The sequence below is a fragment of the Cuculus canorus genome, chromosome 24 (assembly GCF_017976375.1).
Source record: "Cuculus canorus isolate bCucCan1 chromosome 24, bCucCan1.pri, whole genome shotgun sequence".
NCBI lineage: Eukaryota > Metazoa > Chordata > Aves > Cuculiformes > Cuculidae > Cuculus > Cuculus canorus.
Genome location: NC_071424.1, coordinates 1815584 through 1836441, shown reverse-complemented (window position 1 = coordinate 1836441; position 20858 = coordinate 1815584). Strand labels below are relative to the sequence as shown.

General features: G+C 50.7%; 1 protein-coding gene across 3 annotated transcripts in view; it reads left to right on the top strand.

Moving 5' to 3' along the window:
• PLXNA2 (plexin A2) overlaps positions 1–20858 on the top strand; it is a 409422-nt gene that overhangs the window by 213473 nt on the left and 175091 nt on the right. Inside the window, exon 1 of one of the 3 annotated variants that reach the window (XM_054087654.1) lies at positions 17528–17728. The exons of the other annotated variants lie outside the window; for them this stretch is intronic. The gene's annotated coding sequence lies outside the window, so the exon portion shown is untranslated. Of the gene's footprint in view, positions 1–17527; positions 17729–20858 lie in introns of those variants that run through there. 3 annotated transcript variants of the gene reach the window in all.

Below are 20858 nucleotides of genomic sequence, written 5' to 3'. Positions count from 1 at the left end.
TTATTAATTAGAATTCATTTTACACGGGAACAAGGCGAGGATGGGAATGGAGAAGTCACTCTCGGCCCATCATAAGTCAGATGTCAGGGATGGAGGCAGCAATAAAGAACAAGAGCATGGATTCCCAGCCGCGTGCTCAAAGCCTGTGGTGATGCTGAGCAGCAAGACAGGAGAAATAAATTCCACCCAAAGGTAGAAACAACACTTGGGGCGAGTGAGATTTATTTTGCGCAGAGTTGAAGTCAATGAGGCTCTTTGTGAGGGAGGATGGAGGTAACAGATCTGTGCCATGGAGAGAAGCTCAATGTGGAAACCCACACGGGGTATAACCTTGGTGCTGAATTAATTACACCCTGACGAGCTCTGCAGATACATCATGCTCTGTTCTCCTATCTAAAATACCTTATATGTACTATGCTTAGTAGATAACAGGCTCTAATCTTTCCTTTCTTCACATCCATTTGTTTATTTGGGTTTGATTACGACCAAAACCTTTTAAACTAACTGGACAGAAATGGGAAGTGATGAAGATGAGAAGCGAAACGTGAGAGCAGAGGTTGGGAGGAGGGCTCTGCATGACTCCTGGCTGTGTTTCACTTCGCTTTGAGGAGCCATCGGGTAAAATTAATTTTTAAAGCATAGACTGTACTGACTAATTTCTGTGCTGGGACCAGATTGGATTCTTTCTTGATTGAGTTTAACAGGAAAGGGTTTAAATTGAGGTTCCTGAGCTGAAGAGACAGGACATTAATCTGAACTGTTACAGAAGCAAGAAACAAAGTCAATTTTCCTAAATGATGAAATAGCTTATCTGCTAGGAGAGATCCTTCCAGATTGACACACAGCCCACAACTGAGAGGCTGCATGAAATTAATAACGTTATATTAGGGGGGGAAAAATTGCAGATTGACCAAAACTGTAATTAGGTTCTGTGTCCTCTTGGGATCAAGCTCTTACTGGTGAGGTTTTGTTTCTATCGAACAACTGCCTTGATGGAGACACTGTACTTTCACAGATGGAAAGTAGAAAACCTGTAACCAAGCTGCAAGACTCAGAAGCACGTTGTAAGCTTTTTAATCCCTTGTATCAAATCCACCCTTCCGCTGCCAGCAGCAGCAGTGCCCGCTGCAGCCTGGCCCCAGCAGCTCTGGCGTGAGGAGGTTTGGCTGCTCCTGGGTTTGCTCCAGCTGTAAACGCTGATGGAATCGGCAGAGCTGGATTACCCACAGCCAGCGAGGTTCTCGTTAGTTTTGCTGTGAGGCCAATGTGTGCGCTATGGGATGCCAGAGGCATTTGCAAAGCGTGGGGATGCTGTAACCAGGACCCCCCAGCACAGCCGAGGGGACTGCACCGTGCCAAGCTGCGCTGCCAGTCCCCGCTGTCATCGTTCTCTGTTTGGGTAGTGTGACTCGCCACGTCTGTCTTGAGACAATATTGTGCCACCAAGGCGAGATTTGCTCAGGCTGAGCAGTAATTTATACAGAGCCAGCGCCAAAGAGAGAAAACCTTCTCTCGAGTGTTATCCTTGCTTTACCACAGATTGACCCTTTGCTGGTGGAGCAGAGTCATTTCTCAGCCCTGCTAATATCCCAAGGAAATGAACTGAATTATGTACGTGTGAAGGATCACCATTCTAAACATTTCATTGCTCAGTTCATTCTTTCTGCCCTGGAGAGTGGTGTTTGGTAGGACAGGGTAGCTCTGAACCGATCCCCTGCCTTGTTCAAACTGGAAAATGACTTGATGGCATGGGAAGGATCAAAGAGCAGGCTTGCTTTTCATGGAGCGGTTTGGGTTTGAAGGGACCTCGAAGATCATCCAGTTCCACCCCTTTGCCGTGGGCGGGGACACCTCCCACAACCACAAAACTGAATAGCCTTTAATACACTTAACCAGGTTCTGTTCTCATCTGCACCGATGACTCTGATTGCAGTTACCTACTGACTCCTGACGTCTTCCTTGGCAAACTGGGGCAGTGTTGAGCCAGGTGCCAAGCTTCAGTATTAAAATGCGACGGAATGAAAATGAAATATTAGTTTCTTTTCTTGTAGCCAGTCTGCCTTTGAACAAGAAAGTGAGCCGTATGAAAAATGGATGAAAAGGGTTCCTTGGGAAATTACAGCATTTGCCTACAGCAGAGTCTGATATTTGGGGACAGATCGACAAAAGCATTCAGGCACTTGGAGGGCTTTATTAACACCTGGTGTAAACCTAACGAAGCTTTAGGTGCATGAAGGCAGAAATGAGCGGTCTCTGTTATTCCGGTCCTTTGTGTTTTGCCTCGGAATGAGCCCGAAGATCAGATCAGAGCCTGAAAGCCTATTTTCACATGTAGCTGAATTATGACTGCTCGAGCAGCAGATGGAGAGTCCTTAGGCTCCGGGAGCTTGGCTCTGGGGATGCGGATGCTGTGGGGCTGGGTGACCGGCTACCGCTCTGCTTGCTGGGGAGAGGCTGTTTGAGGAGGGGCTCCAAGGATCACACAGAGCCGACGGGATTTATGTTAACAGATACACTTTTTGGCTTAAGCATCTATCTTGTCAGATGCTCTCGCCCAGTCAAGCATTCGCATGTGTTTATCTTTGTGGCTGCTTTGTGTGAGGGGCTGGGAGCCCAAACCAGGGAGTACTTGTGGTTTTCTATTTTCCCTACTGCTCTGTAAATCTCCAGCTCGGCTTTATTTCTGCAGGCTGGTGTCACTTTAGCATAGAGGAATGGGATGAAAGGGTAAGAGCAGGTAGAGGGGGAAACAGGTCGCTTTTCTTATCAGCTGTAGCACAGCCCTGAGCTGTTGTGATGGAGCTGGGGAGCTGTGCAGGGCTCCCGCGGGCCAGGAGGTGACAGGAGCCACTCTGGGTGGTTCCCAGGCGGCTTGACACTAAAGCAGAGCATCTCATCCGCCCCTGCGCTGCCCCGTGCCCACACTCAGCCAACTGCAGGTGGCTCTCATAGATGACCACTCCAAAATCCCTCCAGCCAGCTCCTTCCTGCCTCCGGGATCTCATGGATGCGGGTGCTGGCAAGCAGGAGCTCCCACGCCGGTTTGTACAAGGAGACAGAGCAGTCGGCATCTGTCACTGCAGTCGGTGGCGGAGGATTGCTTGGTTCTTCCAGCCAAGGTTGCCTCCTGTGCTGGTTGTGTTAAACAGCACCTCTTTTCCAAAATTATGTGAGCTGCATCCCTTATCCCAGGCTGTAGCCGGAGCGTCTGGGCTGCGGGATGGGAGTGCTGCAAGCGGCACCTTGCTTTGCAAGCGGCTGTGCTGCGGTGGGCTGGAAGCCAGGTCCTGGGAAGATCCCCCCCACCCCTTTTTTTGGAAGCCTGAGCAGAGCCAGCCTTTGCAGCTTGCTTTTTCTGAAGGAAGAAGCCTTGATTCCACTCTGTGCTTCAGCGAGTGCTTGTAGAAAAATAGCCTGTCCCCCCAGAGCGGGGCTACACGAGGGTCACTCACCTTACGAGGTTTAAAAAGGGATTCAGTTATCTGTCCTCCTCTGACCTTAACATCTGAAGCAGCAGAGAAATGCCTCCGTCTGAGCATCTGGGAATGAGACCGCATCAGTCTTCCTCCTGCAGGGTCCTCTGCCTTGCCCTTTATATTGTCTGAGATCTTGTTCAAATCCTGGCTCTTTCACGTATGATCGGCTTCTGCTTTACTGGAGTCAGACAGAACTAAAAACAAACAGACCTATCTTCCCCTATTCAACCACTGTGCTGGTTAACACACAGTCCTCTGCCCTTCTCTCCTCCAGATGCTTCGAGCCCTTCCCCTCCTTCTGCCATCCCCTTTAGCAGCGAGTCCCCAGGCTGCCCCGTGGGGATGCTCAGTGGTCACCTCCCTCCTCTTGCCAAAGGGAGGTAGTAAATCCGTAGTAAGTGTTTAGCTTAATTCTCTGTGACTGGAGAAACATCACTAAGGTGGAGCTGCTGCGGCACACAAGGAGGTTGGCTTCCATGCTCAGCCTACCTTTAGAAGCGACCGATCATGTTTAAGCGTTGGCATCCCTCTAACCCTCCTGCTGAAAGCTTAGCGTGTTTTCTAGGCTACTTTCCTATCTGCATACAGAAGGGGAGAGCTCGTGCTTAAATGAGTTCATTTAGCTATTAGTAACATTTCTGAATGTCTCCGAACAATCCCACCACCACGATTGGCTCAGCGATGTATTTCAGGCTTTGATTTAAATGTCTCTTCATTTGTTTGGGGTCAAATTAGATCATTAGTAGTGCGTGCACGTAGCTCACCGCTTCCATCTTTGGGAAGACGCGGACGGTGAGAGCCATGTTAGCCAGAAATGGGAACAGAACTGAGCTTTGCAATGTGCAGGTGCTGTGTATGGTGACTCCTTTGGTAAAATGCACCTTCAGTTCTGCACTGTGTGCTGTTTGGGGATGGCTTTACCTGGTCGGAGAGCCCTGGTGGGATTCGGGCATCTTACTGATGGGAATATGCAGGCATCTACTCTGCTAAGGCAGAGCTAATTCAGAGACACTCCAGTAATTTCAATGTATTCAGTATTTCCAGGCTCCATTTATCACAGATTTAATGGATAAAAGACGGAAGGTGACAAACATCAGAAGTTTGAGGAGGAAGGGATGTTACTGATAGAATGACTTGGCCCACGTAACCCTATGTGATGCTGTTACCCAACCCCTGCATGGCCCTGAGGACTTCCCATCTAGTTTGGTCCTCTTCCAGCTGCAGACGTTCCCATCCTATAGATCTAATCACTGCTTTGGTTTCAGTGCTATGGGTGTACCCTATAGAAATCCCATGCTCAGGCACTTAGTAAGACTGAATTTCGTATTACCTAACATCTATACCAGGAGACTCCAGCATCTGCATCTATATTTGCTGGGATTATTGCTTAAAGGTGGCTTAGCTACTAAGCCACTGCTGCAAAAGCTCCATTAACTTCTTTCCTTGCTGTACTTGTGAAGGATTTCGGTACTGTGGGTTGAAGAAAGGAACCTGACACCCATTCTTCGAGCAATTAAACTTTGTAAGGTAAACTCTGTGTATTTCATTAAGGAAATGGATCCATCAGCACTGGGAATAGCAGTTATGAATATTTCCTTGTAATGGAAAAGTGAGCATGTTGACAGGATGAATTATTAGATGTATTTACAAACAGCTGTTAAAAAGCCTGTGTGTTGGTCCCAGCTGTATTTTTTCCCCTCTTCCTGCAGGGTCAATAGCAGTTATACCTTAAAAAGCCAGCTCGATTGGCGTTCTTGCAACAGGAGGTGAGCTTGATTAATTTATTCATGCTCCACAAGACTGCAGTCTGTCCGTCTGCACTTTATTCGTGGAATAAACCCAAGGGCAGACAACCAGGACACAGCCTACACGGTGTTTAATTACAGCTCTTGTGTACATCTGATGCTGGGATCAATAAGTTTGAGTCTTTCCCCAATCACGCTGATTTCTTATGGAATTCTTCTCCTTCACTGCAGATGAGAAGGGAGCAGAGTTCGTTAGTGGGAGTTTGACACCAGGAGAGAGGGTCTGGATCTCGGCAACACTGTAGAAGGTGATTCGCCACTGATACTCCAGGTTTGAAGGGACTGATAGGGAAGAAGGTTTAAGACTGAGATACTGCCACTTGAGGCACTGTGAATGCCGCTTTTACGCGTGTCAGTTTGGAAGTTACAGAATATGCGAATCCCATGGCGTTAGACAGAATATGCGATGAGATTATTGCCAAGACTCTCAGTTTTTTCTTCTGTCTGCATCTTCTCCTGCTGTCACTTCCCTGCCTCAATCTTTTGCTTCTCTGTGAGTGAAGTAGATACGAAAGTTCTCGGCTGGAGAGGGACAATCAGGATCTCGTACTGCACCCAAAGTGCTTTGGGGTGATGGTGGACAAGTCAGTGCAGCAGGGAAAGCTCAACCCAAGAACTTGCAGTGCCTGCTTCCCACGGCGAGATTGCCCTGTATCCCCAGCCAGCCTCTAGCAGATCTTCTTTTTGCTCTTTGACTAGACACCATGTGGAAAGTTCCTTGTGTTGTTTCCATCTGACTGCAGCAGCATCTGCTGCTGCTGATAAAGCTGCTAGAAGAATGGGGAGAGAAGCAGCCTCAGCCTCTATGCTGCCCCTTGACAGCATTGCCGGTCTGGGAGCTCCTGGGTAGGAGCAATGCTCTGGAGCAATCATCACCCGTCTCGGCATCCCTCGGGCTCTCCATTTCTCTGTTTTGGCACTCAGACACACGCATGTGCTTAGGTCCTTCTCTATTTACCAATGCGGTGTCGCATCTGCTAGGGATAAAAGAATGACTGTGCTTAAATAGAAGTGCTTGCTTTAATGTGTTTTCTCTTTGCGGATCCACCACCGCGTCAGGGTTACCCGTGCCATCCATTTAAATCTCTAATAGCAATTTTCCTCTTCTCTGCTCCAGAGCCAGTCTCGCCAAGGAAGAGAAGTGGTGGAAATATGGAGCACTTTGGGGCTTTAGAGCTGGAGAGAACTGCTTGGAACAAGCCTAATCATGGTTTGGGTTCAAACGGACCTTAAAGCCCCCCTAGTTCCAGGCCATGGGTAGGGACACCTCCCACTGGATGAAGGGCCTCCAAGCCCCATCCAACCTGGATGATGCACAACTAATCTTTTAATGATGTATTTGGTTTTCATCTTGTCTGAATCTGGGTTTACCCTTTCCTTCTGGCTCTGGCAGTTATCTCTTTGCCATACCGGATTGCAGGAAGAACATTGTTCCTGCAAGCTGCTGCCTTTTTATAAGTTTCTGCCAAGTGATCGATTCGGTCCATAAGTTCGTCAGATCTTTGCTTCCAATAATATCATTTTGCGTATTTATTTCATACGTGATCGATATGATAAATATTGCAGAAAAATGGAAGTGCCAACTGGATTATTTCTGGCTGTGGTGGAGTGGCGAGGGGGCACGCTCCGGCTTCCGCTGTGTGCCTTGTGAAGCAGAAAAGCAATTCAGACAGACTAAAGGCTACAGATGAGGCTGTACGTTCTCAGCAATAAATGCAAATGATTTGAATTCATTTCAGTGGTAAGAGGAGAAGAGGGGGGAAGAAAATGAAAGCTAAAGATGGTGCAGATCAAGGAATTCAACTTATAACAGACGCAGAATTAACATAAAAGAAAACATGGCAATAGAGAGAGGGGGAAAAATAGATTTCGCTAGAATAATCTGGCTTAATGAACAGCCCATGATCTATTTCTGAAGTAGCTCTCAGTGCTGGTGTTTCTTCCTTGTTTTTTTGTTTTTAGAGTGTGTACAATAGCGCTGTGGCCGAGCCGCAGTCAGTCTGCTGCGAACAGCTTGGATGTGTTTGGATGTTCACTGGCCCATGAGAGCAAATCGGCCTCCCTTACTGTCAAAGACTTTCTTTTCCAGTTTCTCTATTAGGTAACAAATGGTTCCTGTTCCTTTTGTTCTCCCGTGCTCAGTGAATTCAGGATTTCTGGCTCTGTTTTATTATCTTGGTTTAGATTTGTTAATGCCTTGGGTTTCTTGCTTGCTTGCGAGGGATGGCGTAGTCCCTTCTGCTTTTCACTTAGAGATACCTTGTGATGGAATACAGCCCAGAGCAGGGACCCAGCTGGGATTCCTCCGTGAAACGTTCCCAGCAGTCTGTTGGGATATTTCTTCAGAAGCCTCTTTAACCAAAAGTGAGTTGTTATTTGTTCATGGTAAGTGCTTTAATTGCTAAATGGGTGCCCGGCTTCTCTCCTACTTGATGTCCAATGCCACAGAAGAAGGAAATGATAAAATAATCTGGAAATAAGATATTCAGATGTATGGATAATCAGAGGAATCAGATGTATGGATAATCAGTGGAATTCAGAGATGTCGCTCAGACCTTGGCAAAGCTGTGTATTTGGTTTCCCCTTGTCCCTTTTCCCCTCTCCCTGAGCGTAACCTCTGGCCTAGGCAACACCAGAAATTACAGAACAGAAAAACACAAGCATTTGTAATTAGAAACAGCCTTTTGTCCGGCCTGGGTATATTTAACAGATCCGATTCTGCTGCCAGTCCTTATTTGCTAAGGAAAGCTTTCTCATTTAAACCTTCCACTTCCCCAAACGAAGCGAGAGGAGCTGGAAGGAGGTTCTGGCGCAGCCATGGAGGGATGTGAATTGAGAAAAATAATGTACTTGATCTCTTTTTTTAATCTGGTCTGTTCTTATCGCTTTGAAATCCTGAGTTGCTTTGCTTAAATAGGTGCCCAGCAGGTGCCCAACTCGCAAAGCACATAGCATTGCTTCTGGTGTCAGTCCGGGAGCAACACGGGTTGGCATTTTGGTCTTTTTTGATTCCTCAGCACTTCATCACTGTCAGGCAGGGTACGCTGCCCATGAGGCCAGGGCTGGGGAGGTGCCATCACCACCACCTTGGATGGGAGGAAAAAAATGCTGCTTTTAGCCTTTCTTTAGTGAGAAGGAGACTTCTGAAAACCAGAGCAGCTTGCTAGGATCAGCAGAGAGCACCTGCAAGAGGTCTTGGGGCTCTCCTGATGTTTTCTCCTGGTCTTGGTGGAAGCTGAAGTAGAATTGCTTGGTTTGTGGTCATAGGTTTGGTCCTAGCATGAGCCAAGAGTGTCCACACGGGTGTAGTGTGGATTCATCCACGTCTCCCAGATGAGAGCCCTTGGGCTCAGCACCTGCAAGGCTTCCTCCTGGCTGCTCTGAGCGCAGCGGGTGAGGCTGCGGTGCTGCCGCTCCTTTTAATTCCAGCGATGCAAAGGGGCTGCGGGGGAGAAAGAGCCCGTGGGAGGAAACGAAGCTCATGAAAGGGAGCACACCCGAGGAAGGGAGAAATTATTCACATAGACCTCAAGTTCACTTCTAAGAGGTCTTTTATTTTCAATTTCATATCTTTTCCTTGATCATTTGAGAGAAAAAAAATCTGTGCATAGACAGATCTCCAAAGAGATTATGATTTTTTTTCAGGATCACCATTGCTTTAATCCATGGTCTCTTCAGACAGGGAATATTTAATTGGAGCGCTGGTGAAATACAGCGTTGAAATAGATTGAATGGCAGACGTTCCCCCCTCTGTTGTAATATTAATCCTCCAATATTCCTGGGCCCCTTGCTGGGTATTGAGGCAAAGAAAGGAGCCAGAGGAGGCCCCTCTCTTTATATCTGCCTGTGATGTGAAAACTCCCTGGACACACTTATCATACGTGATCTGATACATCAATTAAACCGGGCACCTTTCTGCAATAATCACTTACACACGTGAAATAAATCACCCCGCATGATACATCTTCTCTGACTCGGGGCAGACTGCTCAGAGATACGATAGGGTGAGGCTGGAGAGGGGAGCCCCGGTTCACGCTTGGTGCCTGAGCACCATGGTCTCCAGCAGAACATCTCCCTGGAGGTCTGAAACCACTCTTAACAGTGCCCTGTCCAGTGCAGATACGCACGTATGCACTGAGATTCTGGAGAAGCAGATTAGATGGAAAGTTGTCCTGCTAAATTAGGTTGGTACTCTTGAAGTTTTCTTTTTATTCCCTTTGGTGGTTTGTATTCTTCATGATTGTATCGAGATCTTAGAATCATAGAATGGTTGAGGTTGAATGAGACCTCGAAGCCCACCCAGTTCCACCCCCTGCCATGGGCAGGGACACCTCCTAATGGATCAGGGGCTCCAAGCCCCATCCAACCTGGCCTTGAACCCCTCCAGGGATGGGGCAGCCTCTGCTTCCCCACCGTTATCATGAAGAATTTCTTCCTAATGTCTAATGTAAATCTTCCCCCTTCCAATTTAAAGCCATTCCCTCTTGTCCTTTCACTCCATGCCCTTGTAAAATATCCCTCCTCAGTTCTCCTGTGGATCCCCTTTCAGTGCTGGAAGCTGCTCTGAGGTCTCCTCAGAGCCTTCTCTTCTCCAGGCTGAACAACCCCACCTCTCTCAGCCTGTCCTCAGAGCAGAGGTGCTCCAGCCCTTGGATCATCTCTGTGGCCTTCTCTGGACTTGTTCCAATGGCCTCATGTCCTTCTTATGTTGGAGATTCCAGAAGTGGACCAAGGACTCCAGGTGGACCTGTACCTGTTTGGCCTCTGTCGGAGTTCAATTGAACTCCCTGAAGAGAAGGGAGTTCCTATTAACTTCTGAGTTTCCGTTTGACTGTGAACACCTCTCTCCCCTCCCTCACCTGAAAACACTTCTAACAAATACTGAAAAGACTAAGAAATGATAAGCAGTTGTGGTGCCGCGTTCCTTGATTGCTTACAAAATGCTTTGCAGAACTCCAGCAGCAGATTAACACTCACAGACCCACAGGGCAAAGGATTCCCAGGTCCATCTCCCTCCTACCGTTTATACAGAGGGGGGAAAAGTCTCCGTCTCCTCAGACAAGATGGGGAGAGAGGGGGAAGAGATGAAATTAGGGTTCAAAATAATTTAGGTTTGCATTTAATTTGGTGTTGTGTTGTCAGTGATACACACTGCCTACAGAAAAATAAAAGAGGTTATTAGAGAATAAAAGGCAGAGCCACAGCGTGTTTGACAATACGCTCTTTATTTTATGTTCATTAGGACAAGGAGCCTGAAATACTCATTTCTTTATGATGAAGGAACTAAAGATTTCCAATGAACATGCGGCAGTGAGCGTGCTGGGGAGATTTATTGCTAAAACAGCTTGTTAATCACAGCGACCACGTTTTAGGCTCCACAACACGAGTAACTGGGTTGTATGGATGCTTTTCAACACAGGAAGGACATGGATCTGTTGAAATGGGTCCAGAGGAGGCCACACAGTTGTTGTGAGAGCCGGAGCTACTCCTGTACAAGAACAGGCCTCGAGAGATGAGGTTGTTCAGCCTGGAGAAGAGAAGGCTCCAGGGAGACCTTAGAGCAGCTGCCAGTGTTGGAAGGGGCTCCAGGAAAGCTGGGGAGGGGCTCTGGATCAGGGAGGGCAGGGAGAGGATGAGGGGGAATGGCTTTGACCTGAAAGAGGGGAGATTGAGATGAGATCTTGGGCAGAAATGTTTAGCTGTGAGGGTGGGGAGGCCCTGGCCCAGGTTGCCCAGAGCAGTGGTGGCTGCCCCATCCCTGGAGGGGTTCCAGGCCAGGTTGGATAGGGCTTGGAGCCCCTGATCCAGTGGGAGGTGTCCCTGCCCATGGCAGGGGGTGGAACTGGAAGGGCTTTGAGGTCCCTTCGAACCCAAACCATTCTGTGATTTTCTGAAGACACCCCTTCAGCCCCCTGGGAAAATGGGAACGCTGCACACAAACTTCCGCGTGTCCTGATGAAACTCAATGCAGGCCTTTAGAGCAGAGAACCTGGAAACCCGCTCTTACAGCTCCTGTTACAAGTCCCCCTCCCTGAATACCCATCCTTTAGACGCCGGGGGTTTGTGGTGCAATGGGCCCTGCTGTAAATCTTGAGGATTCCTGCGGCTTTTCTGCTAGCCCTGGGTGCTGCGAACATCAAAACTGCCCAGAGGACTGACAAACAACAGCTTAGGATGGAGGTGGTGGGAAATGGGACCACAATATTGGTCACCAGCACCTCGCGATAATGATGGATAATGCACCTTGGTCTGTGCGTGTTTGGAGTTCTAAGCAATAGAGACTTTTCCCCCTTTTACTGGAACAAACACAGACTGGATATCTTTGAAGGCAGCCTCGAGCTCAGGCAGCTTGTTTGTAACTGCGTTATTAGTAAATAATTAATAATGTAGACAAACCAACGCCTGGAGAACCCACAGTCTCTCTTGCTGCATCTGCTTCAGCCGATGAAGATGAGCAGGCGCGGTTGGTGTAGGCGTGCAGCTTGGAAGCATCCCCACAAGCAGGGAAACATTTCTTCCTCACTGGAGAATGCGCCTCTGATCGATGGTGAAGCAGTCGCGCTCGTGTCAGAGCAGGATTTGGCCCCTAGGAAATCATTAAGCTGTAAATTCTCAGCGTGACAGGCGGGACTAGCAGTGGTCTTCTGTTTCATGTCAAAGGCTGTGCAGAGACTCCTTCGTTAGAGGGTCGATAATTGACTCCGTGGGCTGTAATCGCTCACCCCACACAGTCACTCTCTGGGGTGGAGGTGGAGCTCGGTCCCGTGCAGCCCCCACGAGGCTCCAGCAAAGCAGCTCCTGGCCACAAGCATCGCTTTGGCAACTGGAGAGGCTGCTCGGTGCACCAGGGCGGCACAGCTGGGTGGTGGGCCAGCAGCTGGGATGAGTGACCGTTCTGAAAAGGATGGGTGGATGCCCAGCCCTGCGGGTGGTTCCTAGGGAAGCACCTTCTCCCTGTTCCTGGGCACCTACCAGTCCTGGTGTCTGTCCTGAGGCCTCTGTCCTGGTTTGGGTGATGGCAGTGGGCTCGCAGATCACTTTGATGCTTTTGAAAAGAGATCTTTCAGAGTCAGAGAAGAGCACCACATAGAGCTGAAAACCTCTTCGGGTGACCTTTCTTTGGACTGTTTTGCTTAGCATATGACTGAGATGAAAAACCTCTCCCTCTCCTGGCAGCATGTTTGAAGGCAGATGTGGATCTGAGAAGGATATGGGTCTGATGGAGTGAGTCCAGAGGAGGCCACTGAGATGATCTGAGGGCTGGAGAACCTCCCATACAAGGCCAGGCTGAGAGAGTTGGGGTTGTTCAGCCTGGAGAAGAGAAGGCTCCAGGGAGACCTTAGAGCAGCTTCCAGTATGGAAAGGGGCTCCAGGAAAGCTGGGGAGGGGCTCTGGATCAGGGAGGGCAGAGACAGGATGATGGGGAATGTTTTTCAGCTGAAAGAGGGGAGATTGAGATGAGATCTTAGGGAGAAATGTTTTGCTGTTCAGGTGGGGAGGCCCTGGCCCAGGTTGCCCAGAGCAGTGGTGGCTGCCCCATCCCTGGAGGGGTTCCAGGCCAGGTTGGATGGGGCTTGGAGCCCCTGAGCCAGTGGGAGGTGTCCCTGCCCATGGCAGGGGTGGGACTGGATGGGCTTTGAGGTCCCTTCCAGCCCAAACCATTCTATGATTCTATATATAGTTTATATAGTTTATAAAATCATTAAATATTGCCAGTACCTTTGCAAGGTTCCTTCTGTGTTTTTCCCTGCGTGACACCCCCCTCCCTTTTTTTTTCAGCTGAGACAGTTCTGAGCTGTAGGAAGATGATAAAAAAGGGTATATTGTTTGTGACGCAACCTCAGTGCACGCTTTGTCGGCAGTCCTGATTTTGACAGTAAGAAGGCACTCCGTAACTCGGGATTTGGAGACTTTCTGTTCTTCTACCCTTGCACTTAATGGAAACAGAGTTTGTTTTAGAAAGAAAAAAAACCCATTTCTGAGTTAATTTCAGTTCAGTTGAAACTCGGGGATACAGAAGCAGGAATAGAAGCTTATATTTATAAGAAAATTTGAGGAGGGGATAAAGTGCATTAGGGAAAGAAAAACCCTTTTCATTTTCCAAGAAGGTATTATGAACAGTAGAGAGAAAAAAACTTACTTGACAAGGTTCTACTAACGAGGAAGAATAGTGTAAAGTACTGGTTAAATTCCCATTGATCTCTCTCACTCAGCTTCCCATCTATGTGTGGGTTTGACTATTTGAGATTTCCTCTTGCTGTCATAAGTAATAACTGAGGGGAAACAATAATTTCTAAATAACTGCCTATGATTTTTCTATTGTAGTGATTAGCACTGAATAATTATTAGCTTTGCTGAATATTGCATGGGTAGATATGATGCGAGGAACTAGAAGCTGTCAGGCGTTGGCATCTGTGCTATGGATGATGATGATGATGCTCCAGGCGGCGGATACCTATGGATGAGCCTATGGATGGAGCCTATAGATGGAGCTCTTTCCCTCGCGCAGCTCCAGCAGCAGCTCGTGTCAGTTCTGGCTGAGGATCAGAGGCCTGCACTCTGCTTTCCTCAACTTGACAGCTTGTCCTGAATGGACACAGGGAAGGAAACTCAAGAAAAAAAAAAAGGTATATTTTCCTGCTTTAGGAATTAGGGAAGAGCAGAATCTATTAACCTGGGAACAAATACTGACGTCAGGTCCTGTGGCACCTGCAGGCTCGGAGAGAAGCGCCGGAGGCAATGTAGAAAGCCACGTTATCCAGGACTTTTAGAGAATATCAGGAGCTGGGCGCTGGAAGGATTGAAAGGCTCGTCGCTTCACACGACTCAGACAGATTCATGACCCCTGCGCTCTCCAGCAAGGGAGTTTATCAAAGATGAGGACAGAGAGAAATTGTGAATACACAGGCTGGAAACGGAGACCGATCTTTCACTGCTGCCTCGCTTCACCGGCTGCTTAAAGACTGCTTTGTCATCTGTGGGCCGGATCCTGCTCTGCAGGAAAGAAGTGCTCAGCACAGCTCCCTGTGTCAGAGAGAATGGGGGTGAGAAGTTATGTGCCAAGAGTTTAACGATGGCTTTAGAGCTGATCTTCCCGGCTTGGCCAGGGGTTGGTGAGCGCCTGGTTTGCTTTGTGTCCCAGCTCGGAGCTCAATGGGAGATGGGCTGAGGGGCTCTGAGCCCCTTCTTCAGCAAAGCCATAGGTGTGTGCGCAGGGAAGCTGTGGCTGCTCCATCCCTGGAGGTGTTCAAGGCCAGGTTGGGTGGGCTTTGTTTGAGGTCCCTTCCAACACAAACCGTTCTACGATTCTATGTGCTGGTGACCTGGAGTGCCCAACAGTGTGCCCTGGTGCCAAGGCTGCTGGTGCCCAGGTGGATCCCAGCACAGTCCCAGTGTCCCCCAGCATCAGGCATAAGGTACCTAAGGTGATGGGGGGGGGGTTAGGCATGACCCTATGTTTGCACTCCTGGCTGTTTAGTTTGTGTCTCTGTGTGGTCATACTGTGAGTGGGTGTAAACGTGCACATGTGTTGTGTGGAGTTTTGTGGACCTGTTCTGCAAGTGTCAGGGCTGCTCCCGAGCTGAGCAATCCTGTAATTAGTTTGAGACTCTCCATACAGGAGCATAATTGACCATCAATAAATAATAAACAGAAGACAGGATGCAGACGATACTGCAAAGGGGAGAGAAATGGTTGTTGAGCCGCTCTGACCTGCCTTGTACGGCTTTCTGCGAAGGGGGAAATTGCATTAGTGGGATGCGCGTTTAACCAGGGCTGGTATTTGTAATGGGATTCGGTGCGGATGCATGACACGGTAAATATGTTAGGGACAAAATAATGCAAGAGAAAAGCTTGTGGGGGAACCAATGCTGCCATCCATTGAGTGGCTTCTGTTTCCTCTCCTGAGCTAAACAGACGTTGGATCTTCCCAGGAGGTCAAAATCCGCTGCTCTAGAGTGAAGTCAAGGGGGTCCTTCTCATGGGAGTGGGGCTGGGCTCGTGCCTGTGACGGGTGGGGAGGTACAGCCGTGCTCCACTGAGGGTTATACAGGCACTGTTGGAAAGGAAATCCTTTTCTGAAGCGTGGTAAATGTGGTGAGGAGGGGGAAAACCCAGGCAGGCTAACCTGTCATTTTCTCCCTGGCGAGGGGGCAGTGCAGGCTCTGGTTTGCAGCCCTCGCAGGAGGAGGGAAAGTGCAGGATCACGAGCTGCACAGCGGGAGGGAAAGGCATTCCCTGCGAGATCCCCATGCAAGAGGCTCCCAAGCCCTGTACGTGGGACAAACAGCAAAGCTAACAGCAGTTGTCACTTTTCCCCAGTGCAGGGTCCTGTTAACATGCACCAAGAGCTGCGTCAGGTGTGTCACTCCATGAGATGAACGAGGGGAAGGCGCAGCAAGGCCACGTCTGTCGCTGTGCTGACAGCAGCGGAGGTGAGCGAGGCTGGAGGGGAGCTGCCCTGCCGCCCTGCTTTCCAAAAGTAGATTGCATTGGTTTTGTTGCTTAGGGTCATTGCGGAAGAGGAACAAGCTGATGGTTATAATTTTCTGTTGCAAATATTCCAATAGGTAATAAATAAATTGTTAAAAAATTGTTGATGACAAGGAATGGAAACCAGCAATCCATCATGCTATTGATCCCTTCCACCAGCTGTGCTCTTCAAAATTGCTCCCATGCTGCTTTGCTGGGACAGGCGTAGCTGGACCATGGTGCTTGCGGGGTTCTGGAGCAGCGTGCGCTCACCATCCTGCTATGGCTCTTGGGACGGCTTTGCCTCCCTGTTTGCAGGTGTTCTCAAGCCCTTGTAGGGCAATGCAGATAACCAGCGTGGTTGAAGATGCTCCTCAGTTTGGGTACGCTACTACTTTTCAGACAGGAGGGGCCAGGTGGTGGCTCTGTGGTGAGCCACTCCATCCCAAGGAGGGATCTGCTGGTTCCCAGCAGTGGGTGGTCACAGGGCTCCCTGCCCGTTGGCTGTGGCCACTGTGGTTGGTCTCTGCCAGCTTTTGGCAGGCCGGGAGATGTGAAGGTTGGTGGCTTCAAGGGTTCTGCAGTGAAAGTACAGCTTTACTCTGCTGGAGGTGACATGGCCAAGGCCAAAGGCAGAGTTCTCAACTCCATTTCATAGATGGGGAAACTGAGGAACAGAGAGCTCGGATGTCATCCTCCCCCCCCAAACTGGGTGTGAGGGGTGTACAGGTGGTCCGAGCTGGGAACAGAAGCCAGCAGTATCCATTCCCCTCCCTCCCAGAACTGATGGGAGACTATAATCTGGGAAATGAGGGACAGCTGAGGTCACAGATGGGAAGATTTTGAGAGGACAGGTGAGAGGGAGACTTGAATTCCATCACAGCTTGATCCTAGCCTGGGTGTGCTGATGCCCAGGAATGAGTGGGTACTCAGGGGCTGTGTTGGTACCCCGGGAATGCGCCAATACCCAGAGATGTGCTGGTACCCAGGGATGCGATGATACCTCGGATGCCCTGGTGTCCAGCGGATGCCCTGGTACTAGGGATGTGCCAGTGCTCAGGGATGCGCAGATGCCTAGGGATGCACTGGTACCCAAGGATGTCCTGGTGCCTAGGGATGCGCCGATACCTGGGGGATGCGTGGTACCCAGGGATGTACCTATGTCTGCGGATGTCTTGGTGCTCAGGGATGCGCTGGTATGAAGGGATGCCCTGGTGCTCAGGGATGCTCTGGCACCAGGGAATGCCCGTGTGCTCAGGGATGCGCTGGTGCCCGGGGATGCCCTGGAGCTCAGGGATGCGCTGGTACCAAGGAATGCCCTGGAGCTCAGGGATGCGCTGGTGCCCGGGGATGCCCTGGAGCTCAGGGATGCGCTGGTGCCCGGGGATGCCCTGGAGCTCAGGGATGCGCTGGTACCAAGGAATGCCCTGGAGCTCAGGGATGCCCTGGAGCTCACGGATGCCCTGGTACCAAGGGATGCCCTGGAGCTCAGGGATGTGCTGGTACCAAGGAATGCCCTGGAGCTCAGGGATGCCCTGGTACCAAGGGATGCGGTGGTGCCCGGGGATGCGCCGCCTCTCGCGGGGAGGCAGCCCCGCTCCCCGGTTGTCCGCCGGGCTTTGTTTGGGTGCGGGGGCAGCGCAGGTGGAAGCGCCGGGAGGGCGGGACGCTCTTCCCCCGGTGGGGCGGGCTGAGCCCGGAGCCCCGGCTGGGGAAGGGTTAAGGCGGGGAGGGGGGCGGAGCGGGGAGCGCTCGGGGCTCGGGGGGAGCGGGTGATGCCGGGCGGAGCGGAGGCGCCGGGCTCGGGCAGCGGCTGCGGAGGAGGAGGAGGAGGAGGCATGAGAGGCTGGAGGAGCTGAGCCGAGCCGGGAGAGGCTGCGGGAAGGCGGGGGAGAAGCCGGAGCCCAGCCCTGGCTTTCCACGGTGGAGGGAGCCGTGTGGATTACCCCGCCGTGAGCCGGGGAGCTGCGAGGGCTGGTGAGTGGCTGAGGCTGCAGAAGGGTTGTGGTCCCCCGAGCATCCCCGGAGCATCCCTGCTGCGGTGGCAGGGAGGATACAGGGAGGAGGTTTGGGCTCCGACTCCGGTCCCTTCCCAGTGGTGGCACCGGAGCTGTGAGGTCTGGAAAGGGATTCCGTCCCCCGAACATCCCCGCCGTGGTGGCCGGGAGGGCGCGGGGAAGGGGTTTGGGCTCCCACCACAGTCCCTTCCCCGTGGTGGCACTGGAGCTGCGGGGTCTGGTGGGTGGTTGAGGCTGGCGAGGGGTTGCTGCCTCTGAGTATTCCCCTCTGTAGCAACCAGGAGGGTGCAGGGAGGGGGTTTGGGCTCTGATCGCGATCCCTTCCCCGTGGTAGTACCAAGGGCTGCAGGGTCTGGTGACTGGCTGAGGCTGGTAAGGGGCTTCTGCCCCCCTGAGCATCCTTGCTGCAGCTGCCAGGAGCTACAGGGGAAGGGGTTTGGGCTCTGACCACAATATCTTCCCCAGCGTAGCACCAAGGGCTGTGAGGTTTGGTGAGAGGCTGAGGCAGGAGAGGGGTTTCTGTGCCTCCAAGCATCACTGGGGCTGGGGGCTCTGCTGAGCGTCCCTGCTGCGGTGGCTGGGAGGATGCAGGGAAGGGGTTTGGGCTCCGGTTGCGGTCCGTTCCCCGTGGTGGCACTGGGGCTGCAAGGTCTGGAGTGTGGCTGAGACTGGCTTGGGGTTCTGTCCCCGGGGTATCCCTGGGGCTGGGGTGTCCCCTGAGCATCCCTGCTGCGGCGGCTGGGAGGATACAGGGAGGTGGTTTGTTCTCGGACTGCGGTCCCTTCCCGTGGGGCACCGGAGCTGTGAGGTCTGGTGAGTGGCTGAGGCTGGTGAGGGGTTGCTTGCCCCTTTGGACATCCCCGGCACTGAAGATCCTCTAGGCATCCCTGCTGCAGTGATTGGGAGCTTTGCAGGGAAGGGCTTTGGGCTCCATTCCCTGTGGGGCACCGGAGCTGCGAGGTCTGGTGAGTGGCTGAGGCTGGCGAGGACATCCCTGGAGCTGGGGGATTTCCCCAGGCATCCCTGCTGCCGTGATCGGGGGATGCAGGGAAGGGATTTGGGCTCTGACCACGGTCCCTTCTCCGTGGTGGCACCACGGGCTGCAGGGTGGTGCTGGTGGCACTGGTACCCCGGACCGTGCCTGGGAAACCACTGGCGTGGGCAGCACCTGTGCTGGCAGTGGCATCCAGGGTTGTTGCTTATCGTGGGCATCAAGAGATCCCTTCCAGCTCCCCTTATCATGGGCATCTCTCTCTCTCTGTTCTGGTTTAGGTGCATATGTATTTATGTATTTTCTCGTTAATTCTGCTGTCATTTGTTACCACTCTGTCACAGTCTGGAGCAGCCAATGCACCAGAATAAACTCGGTTCCATGCAAAGTTACTGTTGGCAAGGAGAGGCTTCTTTGAACCTCCGCAAAGCTTGGAAAAAAAATCCCACTTAAAACTTTTCTAAATCCTTGCAAGACCCTTTCTGAAATGTGATGAGGGGCGTGAAGGCGAATGCATTTGTGCTCCCTTCGGGGAGATCCTAACTTCAGTGTGATGGTCCAAGGCTTCCCCAGCCCTGTGGCGGTTCGGATGGTGTGTTGATCCCAGCAGAGGCTGCTCTGTCCTCTCTTGTCGTGACCTCCGTTTAACCCGGCGCAGTCAGGCTTTACAGGCTTTGTCTCCATTCAAGCTGTGGCCAATACTTTCATGTTCCTGGAGGTGAAGTGAATGATGTTCAATTAATCTATGTTCTAAGGGGTATCGGATAGTCAATAGGTTAATATTAAGTGAGGCGAATAGTAAGTGGTAGAGCAAAAACCTCTACGTCTGTGACCTACAGATCAAGATACTGGCTTGGAGGTGAGAGAATGTGAAGTTAGCGGAGTACTGTGATCTAAAAACCAACTGCTGGTAGGGTTTCCCTGTTATTTGCTGAGCACTTAATGCTTCGCTGGTGCCTTGAACGCGTTTAACAGATCTCGACTGACTCGGGTAGATGGTCTTGTCTCTCCTTCTCTGGATGGCTTCATTGATACCGTGTCGAAAAGTTAAATCAAATGACCTACTTTACAGCTGAAAGACAGATGCCTCAGAAGAAATCTGTGCCATCTTCAGAACAGATGTTTAGCTTTTTTCCTTTAACACAGAGACGTTAGAGCCTTTAAAACGCAATATTTTTTTTTCCCTTTATTGCTGTCCTTTTGCCATTTGCTGCCACTTTGAGGACCCTCTAAGCTTCAAGGTGCTATTCTGAGGTGGTGCAGGGAGCCAGATAAAACAGCTTTGATTTAAGGAACTTGGTGCAAGCACTGAGTAACGTGACTGTACAACTGCTGCTGTGCATGGCTTATCTAGCAAACCAGTCATCTTCCTCAACTCTTCTAACCATCTCCGCAGCGCTTGTTGCAAGAAGATAAAGTAACCCAATTTACTCTTCATTGTCTTTATAGCGTTGTTCGGTGTAATTAATTGTGGAGTTTCCCCCCTGGCTTATAACAAGTCTGCACGGTGGAAACAGGTAACAGATGCTGCGTAAGATCTGCACAGAAACCACCAATGCGATAGAAACAGCTTTTCCCGGTGCTCGTACCAGACTCGTTCTTGCTCTTTGTGTTAACCCCGAGCTTGCCCTGCCTCTCAGCAGAAGGGAGCTCTGGCTGGGTGCGAAAGGGAGAACGCAGACCCAGACTGGCTGTGGGAGCGTCGAGAAGAGGTGATTGCTGTTGCCCTGTGCTCTTTAACTCTCCCCAGCAAATTGCATTAGGATGTGACAAATTGGCTTGCAAAGCACCTAAATGGAAATGACATTTGGAGCCGTTTGCTGTGCAGACCTTGTGGTGTCTCGGGGAAACATGTGATTTGCAGTATCTTCCTGAGTTCTCTAATTTAAACTACTGGTACAAGGCTTTCCAGAACTTGCTGCAGGAACTCCTGTTGCAGCTAAATGTGGGACTCTAGGAATAACTGCTCCAAAGCTAGGGCAGATGTGGGCACAGACTCTCATGCTGTAGGCAGCTCCGGTGAAGAACTAAATAGATGAAGAATTGGACAGGTAGGGTTCGACTCAGTGATCTCAAAGGTCTTTTCTAACCAAGCGAT